Genomic DNA, 15,691 nt, shown 5'->3' on the forward strand with positions numbered 1-15,691 from the left:
GTCCGACTCTGTGCAACCCCAGAGACGGCAGCCCACCAGTCTCCCCCGCCCCTGGGATTCTCCAGGCAAGAACACTGGAGTGGGTTGCCATTGCTTTCCCTGCCTTCTCACAATAGAGAAACAAAAAATATGTATCAGTTAAGTTCAGTTGCTCAGTTGTGTCCGACTCTTTGCAACCCCATGAATCACAGCACTCCAGGCCTCCCTGTCTATCACCAACTCCTGGAGTTCGCCCAAACTCATGTCCATCGAGTCGATGATACCATCCAGCCATCTCATCCTCTGTCGTCCCCTTCTCCTCCTGCCCTTAATCCCTCCCAGCATCAGAGTTTTTTCCAATGAGTCAACTCTTCACATGAGGTGGCCAAAGTATTGGAGTTTCAGCTTTAGCATCAGTCCTCCCAAAGAACACCCAGGACTGATCTCCTTTAGGATGGACTGGTTGGATCTCCTTGCAGTCCAAGGGACTCTCAATAGTCTTCTGCAACACCACACTTCAAAAACATCAATTCTTTAGTGCTCAGCTTTCTTCACAGTCCAACTCTTACATCCATATATGACCACTGGAAAAACCATAGCCTTGACTAGATGGACTTTAGTTGGCAATGTAATGTCTGTGCTTTTGAATATGCTATCTAGGTTGGTCATAACTTTCCTTACAAGGAGTAAGCATCTTTTAATTTCATGGCTGCATTCACCATCTGCAGTGATTTTGGAGCCCCCCAAAATAGTCTGACACTGTTTCCACTGTTTCCCCATCTATTTGCCATGAAGTGATGGGACCAGATGCCATGATCTTCGTTTTCTGAATGTTAAGCTTTAAGCCAATTTTTTCACTCTCCTCTTTCACTTTCATCAAGAGGCTTTGAGTTCCTCTTCACTTTCTGCCATAAGGGTGGTGTCATCTGCATATCTGAGGTTATTGATATTTCTCCCAGCAATCTTGATTCCAGCTTGTGTTTCTTCCAGGCCAGCGTTTCTCATGATGTACTCTGCATAGAAGTTAAATAAGCAGGGTGACAAAATACAGCCTTGACGTAGCAAAAATGAATAAAGGAGCAAAAGGCCATTATGAGTCTACTATCAGTTTAATGCCCTGTTGTGACCATCAGTTCATGGGGTTGTGCTCTTTCCTTGGAGCTACTGGGTATATCTGTCTTTCTTGGTTGTTAGAGGTATATAAGTGTTTAGCACCAGTGGCTGCTGTGGCCAGTGTCAAGGAATTTAGGCCTAATTTTTTGCTTTGAATATTCTTAGATATTCTGGATTCTTAATCTTTCCTTAGTAGCTGCATGCCTTCTCATGTATTTCAGCCACATTAAGGCATTGGTGATGTCAGATCTCAGAGAGCAAAATCCTTGAAAAGTGGGGGCCTTGTTGGATGATGTTCACATTATTCTTACAAATAGGTACACTCACAAACCCTCTGTTAACTTTAGTGCATAAAACATAAAATAGTATCTATCTACTTTTCATTACTTAGTAGATCTTCAAAATTGTTGCCCTACAAAGTATTTTCTTTGTGCATTTTTTTTCTTTTATACAGGTATATCTTGTTTTATTGCATTTCACTTTATTGTTCTTCACAGATATTGTGTCTTTTTAATAAATCAAAAGTTTATGACAATCCTATGTGAAATAAGTCTACCAGCACCATTTTTCAAAGAGCATGAGCTCACTTCATGTCTCTCTGTCATATTTTAGTAATTATCACAGTATTTCAAATTTTTTCATTACTTTTGTATTTGTTATGGTGATTTGTGATCAGGGATCTTTGTTGTTACTATTGCAAAAAGATTACGACTCACTTAAGACTCAAATGATGGTTAGCATTTTTAGCAATAAAGTATTTTTTAATTAAGGTATTTATATATTTTTGTAAGACATAATGCTACTGCACAATTAATAGACTATGATAGAGTGTGAACATAACTCTTATATGCATTGGGAAACCAAAAATATTGTGTGACTTGCTTTACTACGTCATTAGCTATATTATGCTGGTCTGAAACCAAACCTACAAAATCTCCAACGATGCCCATGTTTTAGTTTCTTGAGATGTGATTCTAAATTGCTATGACTTGTTCCAATAGCTGAATTATTTAAGTGCTGCCAGATATAAAGATTTTCTTTAAGAGTCCCCATTCAGACCAGACCTACAGGCCTCTGCCTACAAAAACTAAAATGAGTCCTAATTAACAAATGAATGCCTTCTTTTAAGGCAGTATCATCCTTCAGTTTTCTACCATTTAACATCCAGTATCCTTGCACGTTTATACTCCTCTTGGCCTTTCAACCTATTTCTTCCATATCTCCTTTTACATCCCAGATAACAGTGCACTTAGTCATCACAGATGAGCAAACAAACCCAGGGACATTAAATTGCCAGCACTAAAATGGTCACATCAAAGATATACAAAAAAATTAAAAATAAAGTATATCTTCAAATTATTAAGGGACAAATTTCAAAAGAAGGTAAAATTATAACTCTCATATAAACATAAAATGGACACATGTCAAAGATGTGCTTTTAATTCATAAACTGAATAGTGAAACTGGCAAGATGTTACAACTGGTTCAAAGAAGAATCCAAAGAACAGACACATAAATAAATTACCAATACTGAAATGAATTTCCAAATAAATAGAAAACTGGTTTCTTCTACAACTGGGGAGCCAATTTGAAACTCCACAAATTAGAATTGATTTACTTATCTGTGTATAAGAATTATTTTCATGACAATCAGTCTTCTACAAGTTACTTTCTAGTTTCAGTTCCGTTTAGTCACTCAGTTCTATCCAACTCTTTGTGACCCCATGGATGCAGAACGCCAAGCTTCCTGTCCATCACCAGCTCCTGGAGCTTGTGCAAGCTCATGTCCATCAAGTCGTTAATGCATCCAACCATCTCATCCTCTGTCATCCCCTTCTCCTCCTGCCTTCAATCTTTCCAGCATCATGGTCTTTTCCAATGAGTCAATACTTTACATGAGGTGGTCAATGTATTGGAGTTTCAGCTTCAGCCCTTCCAATGAATATTCAGGACTGATTTTCTTTAGGATTGACTGGTTGAATCCCCTTGCAGTCCAAGGGACTCTCAAGAGTCTTCTCCAACACCACAGTTCAAAAGCATAATTCTTCAGAGCTCAGCTTTCTTTATAGTCCAACTTTCATATCCATACATGACTACTGGAAAAACCATTGCTTTAACTAGACAGACCTTGGTTGGCCAAGTAATGTCTCTGCTTTTTAATATGCTGTCCAGGTGGGTCATAGCTTTTCTTCCATGGAGAAGCATCTTTTAATTTCATGGCTGCAATCACCATCTGCAGTGATTTTGAAGCCCAAAAAAATAAAGTCTGTCACTGTTTCCATTGTTTCCCCATCTATTTGCCATGAAGTGATGAGACCAGATGCCATTATCTTCATTTTTTTGTTTGTTTGTTTGTTTTTTAATTGTATTTTATTTTTAAACTTTACAAGATTGTATTAGATTTGCCAAAAAGCCAGCTTTTTCACTCTCCTCTTTCACTTTCATCAAGAGGCTCTTCAGTTCCTCTTCACTTTCTGCCATAAAAGTAGTGTTATCTGCATATCTGAGGTTATTGATATTTCTCTTGGCAATCTTGATTCTAGCTTGTGCTTCATCCAGCCCAGCATTTTGCATGATGTGCTTTGCATATAAGTTAAATGAGCAAGGTGACAATATACAGCCTTGACGTACTCCTTTCCCAAATTGGAACCAGTCTGTTGTTCCATGTCCAGTTAAACTGTTGCTGCTTGTCCTGCATACAGATTTCTCAGGAAGCAGGTAAGGTGGTCTGGTACTCCCATCTCTTTAAGATTTTCCATAGTTTCTTGTGATTTACACAGTCAAAGGCTTTGGCGTAATCAATAAAGCAGAAGTAGATGTTCTTCTGGAATTCTCTTGCTTTTTCTATGATCCAACGGATGTTGGCAATTTGACCTCTGGTTCCTCTGCGTTTTCTAAAACCATCTTGAACATCTGCAACTTCATGGTTCATGTATTGTTGAAGTGTGGCTTGGAGAATTTTGAACATTGCTTTGCTAACATGTGAGATGAGTGCAATTGTGTGGTAGTTTGAACATTCTTTGGCATTGCCCTTCTTTGGGATTGGAATGAAAACTGACCTTTTCCAGTCCTAGGCCACTCAAAAAAAATTGAGTTTTCCAAATTTGCTGGCATATTGAGTGCAGCACTCCAACAGCATTATCTTATAGAACTTGAAATAGCTCAACTGGAATTCCATCACCTCCACTAGCTTTATTTGTAGTGATGCTTCCTAAGGCCCACTTGACTTCACATTCCAGGATGTCTGGCTCTAGGTGAGTGATCACACCATTGTAGTTACCTGGGTCATGAAGATCTTTTTTGCATAGTTTTTCTGTGTATTCTTCCCACCTCTTAGTATCATCTGCTTCTGTTAGCTCCATACCATTTCTGTCCTTTGTTGTACCCATCTTTTCATGGAATATTCCTTTGGTGTCTCTAATTTTCTTGAAGAAATCTCTAATTTTTCCCATCCTATTGTTTTTCTCTATTTCTTTGCATTGATCACTGAGGAAGGCTTTCTTATCTCTCCTTGCTATTCTTTGGAGCTCTGCATTCAAATGGATATATCTTTCCTTTTCTCCTTTGCCTTTTTTTCTCCTTTTTCTCTTTTGCTTTTGTGCTTCTCTTCTTTTCTCAACTATTTGTAAGGCCCCCTCAGACAACCATTTTGCCTTTTTGTATTTCTTTTTCTTGTGGATGGTCTTGATCACTGCCTCCTGTACAATGTCACGGATCTCTATCCATAGTTCAAGCACTCTGTATATCAGATCTAATCCCTTGAATCTAGTTGCCACTTCCACTGTATAATTGTAAGAGATTTGATTTAGATCATACCTGTATGGTCTAGTGGTTTTCCTTACTTTCTCCAATTTAAGTCTGAATTTGGCAGTAAGTTCATGATCTGAACTACAGTCAGCTCCCAGCCTTGTTTTTGCTGACTCTACAGAGCTCCTCCATCTTTGGCTGCAAAGAATACAATCAATCTGATTTCAGTATTGACCATCTGGTGATGTCTATGTGTGGAGTCTTTTCTTGTTTTGTTGGAAGAGGGTATTTGCTGTGACCAATGAGCTCTCTTGGAAAAACTCGGTTAGCCTTTGCCCTGCTTCATTTTGTACTCCAAGGCCAAATTTGCCTGTTATACCAGGTATCTCTTGACTTCCTACTTGTGCATTCCTACTTTCTACTTTACATTCCTACTTTTACTTTTGCCTTTCTACTTCCTACTTTCTACTTTACAAGGTTATAAAATGTTTCTTAAGTGATACAGGACCAAATATTCCCTAGAGGCTCCTACATACATAAAAAAGAAATCTGGTAATTTATTTTAGATATTCTGAAGTTTTATATTGTTCTTGACAGATTTTTTGAATCTTCTTATTTTAGTAATGAATGAATGAATACACTTGATTAGACTTCTGCCCATCAGATTAGATCAGATCAGATCAGTCACTCAGTCGTGTCCAACTCTTTGCGACCCCATGAATCGCAGCACGCCAGGCCTCCTTGTCCATCACCAACTCCCAGAGTTCACTCAGACTCACGTCCATCGAGTCAGTCATGCCATCCAGCCATCTCATCCTCTGTCGTTCCCTTCTCCTCTTGCCCCCAATCCCTCCCAGCATCAGAGTCTTTTCCAATGGGTCAACTCTTCACATGAGGTGGCCAAAGTATTGGAGTTTCAGCTTTAGCATCATTCCTTCCAAAGAAATCCCAGGGCTGATCTCCTTCAGAATGGACTGGTTGGATCTCCTTGCAGTCCAAGGGACTCTCAAGAGTCTTCTCCAACACCACAGTTCAAAAGCATCAATTCTTCGGCGCTCAGCCTTCTTCACAGTCCAACTCTCACATCCATACATGACCACAGGAAAAACCATAGCCTTGACTAGACGAACCTTTGTTGGCAAAGTAATGTCTCTGCTTTTGAATATGCTATCTAGGTTGGTCATAACTTTCCTTACAAGGAGTAAGCATCTTTTAATTTCATGGCTGCAGTCACCATCTGCAGTGATTTTGGAGCCCCCCAAAATAAAGTCTGACACTGTTCCACTGTTTCCCCATCTATTTCCCATGAAGTGATGGGACCAGATGCCATGATCTTCGTTTTCTGAATGTTGAGCTTTAAGCCAACTTCTGCCCATATTTAGAATTAATTATTCATTCATTCAACAAATATTATTCCATACCTACTGTTCCCGTATTTCTATGTTTTCGTTGCTAAAGATCGTATAATTAACAAAACAGAGACACTTTTGTCTTTTATTCTAATAGGGAAAGAAATATAAAATGAGTGAATAAACAAGCAAATTATTATTATATTTGTCAAATATAATAGTATTTGCACTATTGATGGTAAAAACTCAAACTCTGCACTGATGCCAAATTGAATCTCAGAGACAGAGTTTCAGGTGAAGTAGAAAAGAATAGCTTTATTGCTTTGCTAGGCAAAGGGGGTCACAGCAGGCTTGTGCCTGAAAACTGTGTGTCCCAACCCAGGAAGACTTGGTGAGGAATTTCATAGCAATGGTTCAAAGGTGAGGTTGCTGATAAGGATCAGGGTATGTGCAGGGCCTGCATTCCTTTAATCTGGCTTCAACTGGTCTCCTGATGAGCTTCTCAAGGTTATCAAACTTCTCAGGGAAGAAGAAGGTCCAGTGACCTTCTCTGGAATAAAGAAAGCTAACATCTTCCATTTGTTGGGGTTTTAGTTCTGTAAGAAAGCCCAAAGATATTGTTATGTGTATCCTGTGAGGTGGGACCAGGATCCTGCCCCAATGATGCGCTATTCTTTCTTACCAGTTCCTCCCTTCTCTCTGCATCCACTCCTTTCCCTGATTAGCAACTGTTCAAATCTGCCCTTTTCCTTCATTTAGCCTAAGACAGTGTATAATAAGCCAAGGCTCTAACCACCCCTTTGAGTTACCCAGCACTGAGTACTCCCATGTGTACCTGTGTGATCCACATGTTAATAAACTTGTTTGTTTTTTGTCTTCTTACCCTGTTTGTAGCCAGTCTGATTTATAGGGCCCCAGTAGGAGAATCTAAGATGGCTAAAGGAGAGATTTTTCTTCCCGTAGAAAGGCTTTGAGCTTAGGAGTGGAAAGATGCAATATAGATTTAATATTGGCTGCTGTGTGAGATGGGGCCAGGATTTATTATAGATCCATCAAGGAAGCTCTGACAGTCTACTGAAAGATTATGGTGGCTTGGAGTAGAGCAGCAGTTGTGGAAACAGGAAGAGTGCTCTTTTTTGCTGAATATTTGACCAGTGAGGCTACCAAAGAGTTTCTGCTCAACCCAGCAGGAACAGGAAATAACTTGACAAAACTCACATAGTCCATTTTTTTACTCTCGAAAAACTTTTCTCAATTCAAAGACACGTGATTGTCAAAATGCAAAAGTATTCCCAGAAAATTATTTTTATTTTGTCCTGTGAAGTATATATAAAGACAGCCTGTTGTTTGTGCCTTTCTCTTTACTGAGCCTGTAACGGATGCTTGTCTACAAACTAGAAAAACTTACTCTGAGTGAGGCAAGAAAGAAGAAAATTGAAAGAATACCATTAGTTTATGGAAGGGTTGGACCCATGGGTTTTAAGCTGATGAGGGAGATTAAGTTTCCAGATATTTTGCTGGGAGGTTAACATGATAATAAATATATTTATTTAATACATACAACTTGAAAAATGAAGAAAAATAAAAATACAAAACATAAAAATAAGTATATGTATACAGTTATGTATCAAATGAGAATTATGCTTATGCCAGAAGTGATGCATTTTTTTTTTTTTTTAACTTAACTGATCAGCATGCAGTTATAAAAAATGGTCTCTGTGGCTTGGGTTTAAAAAAGAATTTTTCCTTTATTGTTCTGTGGGAATCTAGTTGGGTCATTTCAGCCTTTCATCAGATTTCTCAAGGAAATATTTGTTAAATTAAACACACACACACACACACAAATTTCCAGGCCAGATAGCTAAATGTTCTGATTCAATACATTTGAGTTGATAACCTAGAAATCCATACTTCACAACTTTGTAGCGATTTTGACATTTGGCTAGTATGAAGACCCATGAGTTAAGCCACAATCTACACCTGAAAATTTGTTTCATTTACTGCTCAAAAAAGAGAATCTGAAAATAAAGATTTACTTGCTTATTTGAAGCTACTCATTTTCTTGAGTCACAGAATGTTGGTGTACAAAGAAGATCATCTTGTCAAAAAGAAAACAAGCAGATGAGGCAACGAAGGCCTAAAAGACAGTATCCATAAAATATCGGGCTTGCACCGTACATTGCCTGCAAAGTATATTTAACATTTTTTTTCAGATGTTTTCCTTACTATATTAATATGTATTTATATTTATTTAATTTCTGTCTATTTTCAGAAAGTAAAGTGACATTTAACAAATATACAACAAAATAGTGGGGGGAAAAAGAAAGCAAAGAAGGAAGGAAAGAAAGAAGGAAAGAAGACCAAGATAAGGAAAAGGTAAATATGGCAGTGATCATTCATCAACTTTGTGATGATAAATTTAGATTGGCTTCCTCACTCCATCACTTTAAGGGCAAAAAGAATAAACTTCAAGTTTCACTAAAGGTAAATGGCAAGATTTCTTTCTCATTACTTATTTTCCTCCTTGTATGAAGCCATAAATTGCTCAGTCACTCATGAAGGGGTATAAGTCATAGCACTGATGAGGAAGGGGGACCCCTTCCAGGGCCCAAGAATGGGCTCTTGTCTAACACGGAAATGAATTGTCCAAAGAGATACGTGTGCTGTCAACTAAGAGACTTTATTAGGAAAGGGCACCCAGGCGGAGAGCAGTAGGGGTAAGGGAACCCAGGAGAACTGCTCTGCCACACGACTCAGTCTTAATGGTGATAGGGTTAATTTTCCAGGTTGTCTCTGGCCAACCATCTTGCATGTACCTATATTTGATCCAACTCAGGATCCTCCTTGGTGGTGTGTGCATCTCTCAGCCAAGATGGATTCCAGAGTGAAAGCTTCCGGATGTTGGCAGGATATATGTCTCCTCCCTCCTCCTCCTGGCTCCTCCTGAATTCTCACAGTTAGTTTTCAGTGGCAGCACAGCCACTGTTCTTCATCGGGGTCTCCTACTGTAAGACAGCTCATGCAAGTTACCATCCTGCCTGGTCACGGCAAGCATTTCCATCAGTGGCTCCCTGACAGCGCTAGAGACATTAGACCACACTAAACTTTCACTCCATAATGCTAAGGGCCTGCACATTTCAGAAGGAAATTTAGAAGTCACCTAAGACTATGTACAAAGTAACCCACATTCATGTACACATGACATCACATTGAAAAAGCATTTTTTGCAAATTTGAACAAAAGTTTTAAAAGTGTTCCTAAAAGGAATTTGTTTTTGTCCTAGTTTTTAGTTTGCAGCTCTAAGCGCCAAGGTGAAATACTCTGAGTTTCCATTTATCTGAACCACTATTATTCAGGTTTCTTTTTACTTTTTCTCACAGGACACTACTTATAATTCTTCAATCATTTCAGTGTCTCAGACTTCATCTTTCCCAATTTTTAAGCATTTTACTTAGAACAATGGTGGGAAATAAAAATGAAAGAAAAACAGTTCAGTCCTAGGCTCCTAAAAGTTATTGAGCTACCAGTGTCCCTCATCTGCTTTAGTTGTGCTTGCTACCATTGTTATGACTGCCCTGTCTTGTGTACCTTGAATGGTTCTTGCTTTTAAAATGTTTATCCAGTGTTTCACATACTTCCCTTGACTTCCCGCTGATAAAACTTCAGTGTAATTAAAGTATTTATATGAACACTGCTGAATTCAACTTGCATTATTTAGACACACAAAGGAAAATTCCTGGCATTTCCAAGTCACAGTTGTATAATCAGATGACATAGTGTCAGTTGGTTTAAGGATACCTTTATGCCCAGTTTTGGGTTTTTTTTTTTTTAAATGTGAAGTTGCTATTCCCTTTCTATTCTATGCATTTTTCAGTGAAATTAATTTTACCAGATTATGCTTCAATTTTACTGACTTTTTTAAATGAAGCAGTTTAAAAAGTCACACTGGACTTTATTTTGTCATTTCATTAACTTAGGAAAAAAGGACCTTATCTGGACAGAGAGAAAGGCAACTCATCACCATTCAAATAGGCCTAAAGGAAGCCTTTTTTTTTTTTTTTTGCCTTTAAGTCTTGCCCCTTGACACATCCTTATTATGGAAATAAATGTAACGTTGAATAAGTTAATGTCATTCTTTTGGAATTATGACATGGAGGGGAAGAATTAAAGCATGCTGGGAATGTTGGTATGAATTGATTTACAAAAGAAGTTGCCACATTTGTTTTTATTGTGGTTAAAACTCTAGTTTAGGAAAAGACAAAAGGGCAAGGATTTGGGGAGTTTATGGATGAATGTGGATCTAATGAAGAGAGTCCATTGGTTCCCCAGGCTGGGGTAAGATTCCCACAGTCCTGAACAAACAGTTCTCAGCCTATAATTTCTAAGCCTTTGTTTCCCCACTTTGGAATTCTGACTACCAGCATGTTACCAAGCCAACTGAGTTCACTACAAAGATCCACTGAAGCTCTTTTTATCACAAAGATCAAGACAACAATTGTGTGCCTACAAGAAAAGAACAACTAAAGCCATCCAACAAGCATTAAAAGAACAATTCTAGAGATAGATGCCTTTGAACTCCAATAATGGGCAACATTCAGTCCTGAGATTTGAAATCCCAAGTTAAAAGAATTCATTACCAATTGCCTTTCCTTGTAATTATAAGAGCTGCTGGCAGCAAGTATTTTCAGCAGCATTAATTTTGTCAAATGTGATATTTTGCAGTTCTGTTGAATCTCATAAAATGGTGATATTATAAATCTACTTTATAGATTTTGTTTTGTTTATTATGGAGTTCATTTATGAAATAGAAGAAATCTAAATTTTGCCTTGGCTTTACCCCAAACCACAAAAAAATGGAGCATTGTTTTATAAAAGATCATTCTGAAATATCACTTCCTGAATGTAAAGTATGCTGTTTGTACAGATACATTCCACTGACATGCGCGATGCCCAGCTGAGAAAATAAAAAATGACAGTCAGTTTAGACATTCCCCTCTCTTTTAGCTGTGACCTGTGAACAATTTCAGTTTCATGTGGGGGAAAAAAAAAAGTAGGCATTTCCATTTTCATGTAAACACTTCATCTTCTGATGGTATGGGAGCATTTTAAACTAAATCTGAGCAGGCATCAGTAATTCAGAATAAATATTCTATTTGAAGAACTTTGACCACTATTATTTTTGTGGACCTTATATTTAAGCCTTACAAATAGCTTCTGGGATTCAGTCATTCCTTATCATGAACTTCATGACAAGCTAGTTATTTGTTTTTATGTGACCATGCACACTTATTTTTTTTTTTCCCCTGCATAATACTAAAGAAGCAAATACTGGTACTTCATTTGGGGAAGGATTGAGTGAGTTTCACGTTTGACAGAAATCTATTTGTACCACCCCAAACCAGAGCAGCTTGTTTTTGTCCAATGTGAACAACATGCTGCTTCTAGAAAACTTGTCACATTTTTCTTGCTAAAAAGGGAAGGATAAAGAAAAGTTCACTGATAGAATAAGTACTCTTGGGTTTTGTTTTTTAACTTAGATTTTAACAATCTTTTTTTTTAATATTTGACGTGTAAAATTTAATTGTTTTTCTAATTGGTAAAGCACAACCCAAAACAAAAATCCCACCACAAAGTGAAAGGCAAATGACAAAATGGAAAAGTATTTATTACATGTATAATGATTTTTTACATTTTTATTAAGGTATAATTAATTTAAAATGTTATGCTAGTTTCAAGTGTACAGCCAAGTGATTCGGGTGTTTTTCAGATTCTTTTCCATTTTATGTTATTACAAGATATTGGGTATAGTTGCCTATGCTTTACAGTAGGTCCTTGTTTACCTATCTTATATGTAGTAGTAGTCCGACTCTTTGAGACCCAATGGACTGTAGCCTGCGAGGCTCCCCTGTCAATGGGGATTCTCCAGGCAAGAATAGTGGAGTGGGTTGCCATGCCCTCCTCCAGGGGATCTTCCCAACCCAGGGTCAAATCCAGGTCTTCTGCATTGCAGGTGGATTCTTTACCATCTGAGCCACCAGGGAAACCCATATATAGTTGTGGGTATCTGTTAATCCCAAACTCCTAAATTACCTCTCCACCTCCACCTTCCCCATCCTCTTTGGTAACCATAAAATTGTTTTCTATGATTGTGAATCTATTTCTGTTTCATAATTTAGTTCATTTGTACCTTTCTAAGAAATATTTATTTATTTATTTGGCTGCACCGGGTCTTAGTCACAAAACCTGTGATCTTTGATCATTGCAGCATGCAGGATCTTTCAGTTGTGGCACATGAACTCTTAGTTGTGGTATGTGAGATCTAAATCCCTGACCAAGGGTCAGCCTGGGCTCCCTGCATTGGGAGCATGGAGTCTCAGCCACTGAACCACCAGGAAAGTCTTTGTATCATTTTTTAAAAATTATACAAATAAGCAATGTCATATGATATTTGCCTTTCTCTCTCTGATTTATTTCACTTAATATGATAATCTCTAGGTTCATTCATGTTGTTGTACATGGCATTATTTCATTCTTTTTATGGCTGAGTAATATTCCATACTGTGTGTGTGTGTGTGTGTGTATACATATCTCACACCTTCTTTATCATTTCATCTATTGATGGACATTTATTTAATTATCTATTATTAATGTATGATTATATTTAAGTTCCAACGTTATGCCAGCAAATTCTATGCCACAATCAATATGGAGATTCACTTTGGGGTATGTATATGAATTATACATATTAATTTCTTAACATGAGAAATTGTAAATTTGGCAAACAGCTTCTCTTTATTTGTAAACAGTTTTAGTATCTTGCCTGCTAGACTTCAGAGTATTTCAGAGTATCATTAAAAGATTTCAGAGTATCATTAAAAAATTTTAGACTTTTTTTTTAGATCTACATTTGAATACTAGTTGCTGGTAAATAATAGAACTGCATTCATCATTAGGCAATTCTTAACTACAAGTAGATTGGTATACTTAACTGTACAGCAGAGATGGACACAACAGTGTAAATCAACAATACTTCAAAAAAAAATCAGATTGGTAAATTATGTTCTTAGAGAAAAAATTCTGTAAATCAAATATAATTTTTTCATAAAGATTATTTAATGTTATATTTTCACCAAGACCTTGATGACAAACTTCTTAGAAAAAAAGGAGGGACCATAAATTCCATATTTAATTACTGACAGACAGTTAATTTATATCCTGCATGGTATAATCAGGTTCTTAAAACAGCCAGTCCTATATATTTTATTAACAAGCTCTTAGAACAGGAATTGCATCTGAGTCCAACAGTCAAAGGTCTAAGGAAGCGAAGAGGACAGAGGAGGAAGGAATGATTTTATATACCAGGGCACAAGAAGGGAGGCTGCTGAGAGATATGATTTGTGACCTGCCTGCTTTTAGGTCAACAAGTAATAACGTAGGGTATTTTGGCAAAGAACCTTGGGTGTGAATTACCATAAGTCAAAATCTATTGCTACTGTTTATATTAGGCTTTCACAATGTAGAGAAGATGAAGTGAAAGCAGTATTGAACAATGTGTGCCAAGGCACTTGCTCTTCTTTTAGATGCTAGTAAATTTATAAAGGTTTCTTGATGAGATTTTTGGTGCCAGTAATACAAAAGAGAAAGCATTCAATCAGTATGTAAGTTGAAATTGTTACTTACTCATGTATATATATGTGGTACATACATGAAGAAGAAAAATTTTTCTTCCTAGACCAGAAAACTAAATTGGCAGAGACAGATGCTAGACCTGAAAACTAAACTGACAGAAACAGATTGACACGAGAAAAAAAAATACAGATGTATTTAATGTAAGTTTTACATGGCACAATAGCTTTCATAAGAAATAAAGACCAAAGAAACATGTAAGCCTAAATGTTTTTATACTAGGTTTGATGAAGAGTGAAAAATTATGGGAAAATGTAACGTGAAAAAGGGAATGAGCTAAGTGTAGTAAACTGGGGGAAACCTAGCAAGGCCAGTTCATTTGGACTCCTCCTGCTGTCCTGCCATCTTCAGAGGTAAGGATGCTCTTGTCTACCAAAGGAAGGCACCTGTCACTTGGTTGTTTTATGATCTCCCTCAGGAAAGGAGGAGGTCAGAGAGTTCTTCCTGTATCTACTATTTCTCAAAATTCTTTAGCTTTAAGTATTCAATATTCTGAGGCTTCTCCAATGACTCAGTGTAGATAAAGAATCCTCCTGCAATGCAGGAGATAAAGGAGACATAGGTTCAATCCCTGGGTTAGGAAGATCCCCTAGTGAGGGAATTGGCAACTCACTCCAGTATTCTTTCCTGAAAAATCACTTGGACAGAGGAGCCTGGTGGGCTACAGTCCAAAGTATCACAGAGTCGGCCACGACTGAGCCACTAAGCACAGGCATGAGCTTTATACATGCCAATGTAACATATTTTGCAATAATGTTTTCTGAACCCCAGCAGTGTGCATGTGTATGTATATATTTACATATATCACACAAAAATACATATGTTATGTGTGTGCTTAGCCACTCAGTTGTGTCCAACTCTTTGTGACCCCATGGACTGTAGCCTGGCAGGCTCCTCTGTCCATGTGGATTCTCCAGCCAAGAATACTGGAGTGGGTTGCCATGCCCTCTTCCAGAGGATCTTCCCAATTCAGGGATCAAACCCAGGTCTCCCACATTGCAGTTGGATTCATTACCATCTGAGCCACCAGGGAAGCCCAAGAATACTGGAGTGGGTAGCCTATCCCTTCTCCAGGAGACCTTCCCAACCCAGGAATCAAACCGGGGTCCCCTGCATTGAAGGCAGATTCTTTCCCAGCTGAACTGTCAGGGAAGCCCATATAGGCTTATAAATACATATAGGCCCGCCTGAAGCTTCTAATTTGTCGCTGAAAAGTAAAAAAGAAATATGGATAGAATCAAAATAGATGGTAAACTCTTATCTTTTTGTAAAATTATCTAATTTTTATATCTATGAAGCTTTGGTTTGGCTGTGTAATTCTGAGCAGTTGGATCATGCATAATTTCTTTGTCTTTAAACATAATATTAGCACTTCTAGGGTGACTTTTGTTTCTTGAGAATTTTTATGTGAACTCTTTCTAAGCACACAGCCATTACCCATCTACTTTTATTAGCGTTTTCAAAAATTGAAAGAGGAATGCAGCCTAATCCTTTAGCTTCTCTTATAGAGAAACAGTTCTACTACCCAAAGTAGAATTTCATGAGAGAAAAAAGCTTACTTTAGATTTCCATCTCTAACATAAAACCTGGTATGCCCCCAGTTGAACCACAAAGTTGAGTAAGAGTTCCATCAATCGCAGGGGGACTCTTCCCTTCTTCATTCTCACTAGGAGGAGGAGGGACAGCACATGATATCAAAAATAAGGGTGATGGCCATTGCCTTCTTCTGACAAGAACAGCCACAGGTTGTTCTTTGTTCCCAACTCACTGTGTCCCTTACCCTCCTGGTCACAATTCCCAGAAATGTGATCTGAGCC

At 37.8% G+C, this 15,691-nt stretch overlaps 1 long non-coding RNA gene across 2 annotated transcripts in view; it reads left to right on the forward strand.

Annotated features, from left to right (window-relative positions):
• The window catches only part of LOC139184119 (uncharacterized), a 347,246-nt gene extending 337,065 nt beyond the window's left edge, over positions 1 to 10,181 (forward strand). For both annotated transcript variants that reach the window (XR_011567591.1, XR_011567593.1), the window contains exon 4: positions 8,461 to 10,181. This is a non-coding gene — a long non-coding RNA (uncharacterized lncRNA). The remainder of the gene's footprint in view (positions 1 to 8,460) is intronic.
• The last annotated feature ends 5,510 nt before the right edge of the window (positions 10,182 to 15,691 follow it).

This window comes from Bos indicus, chromosome 7 (assembly GCF_029378745.1).
Source record: "Bos indicus isolate NIAB-ARS_2022 breed Sahiwal x Tharparkar chromosome 7, NIAB-ARS_B.indTharparkar_mat_pri_1.0, whole genome shotgun sequence".
NCBI classification, from domain to species: Eukaryota; Metazoa; Chordata; class Mammalia; order Artiodactyla; family Bovidae; genus Bos; species Bos indicus.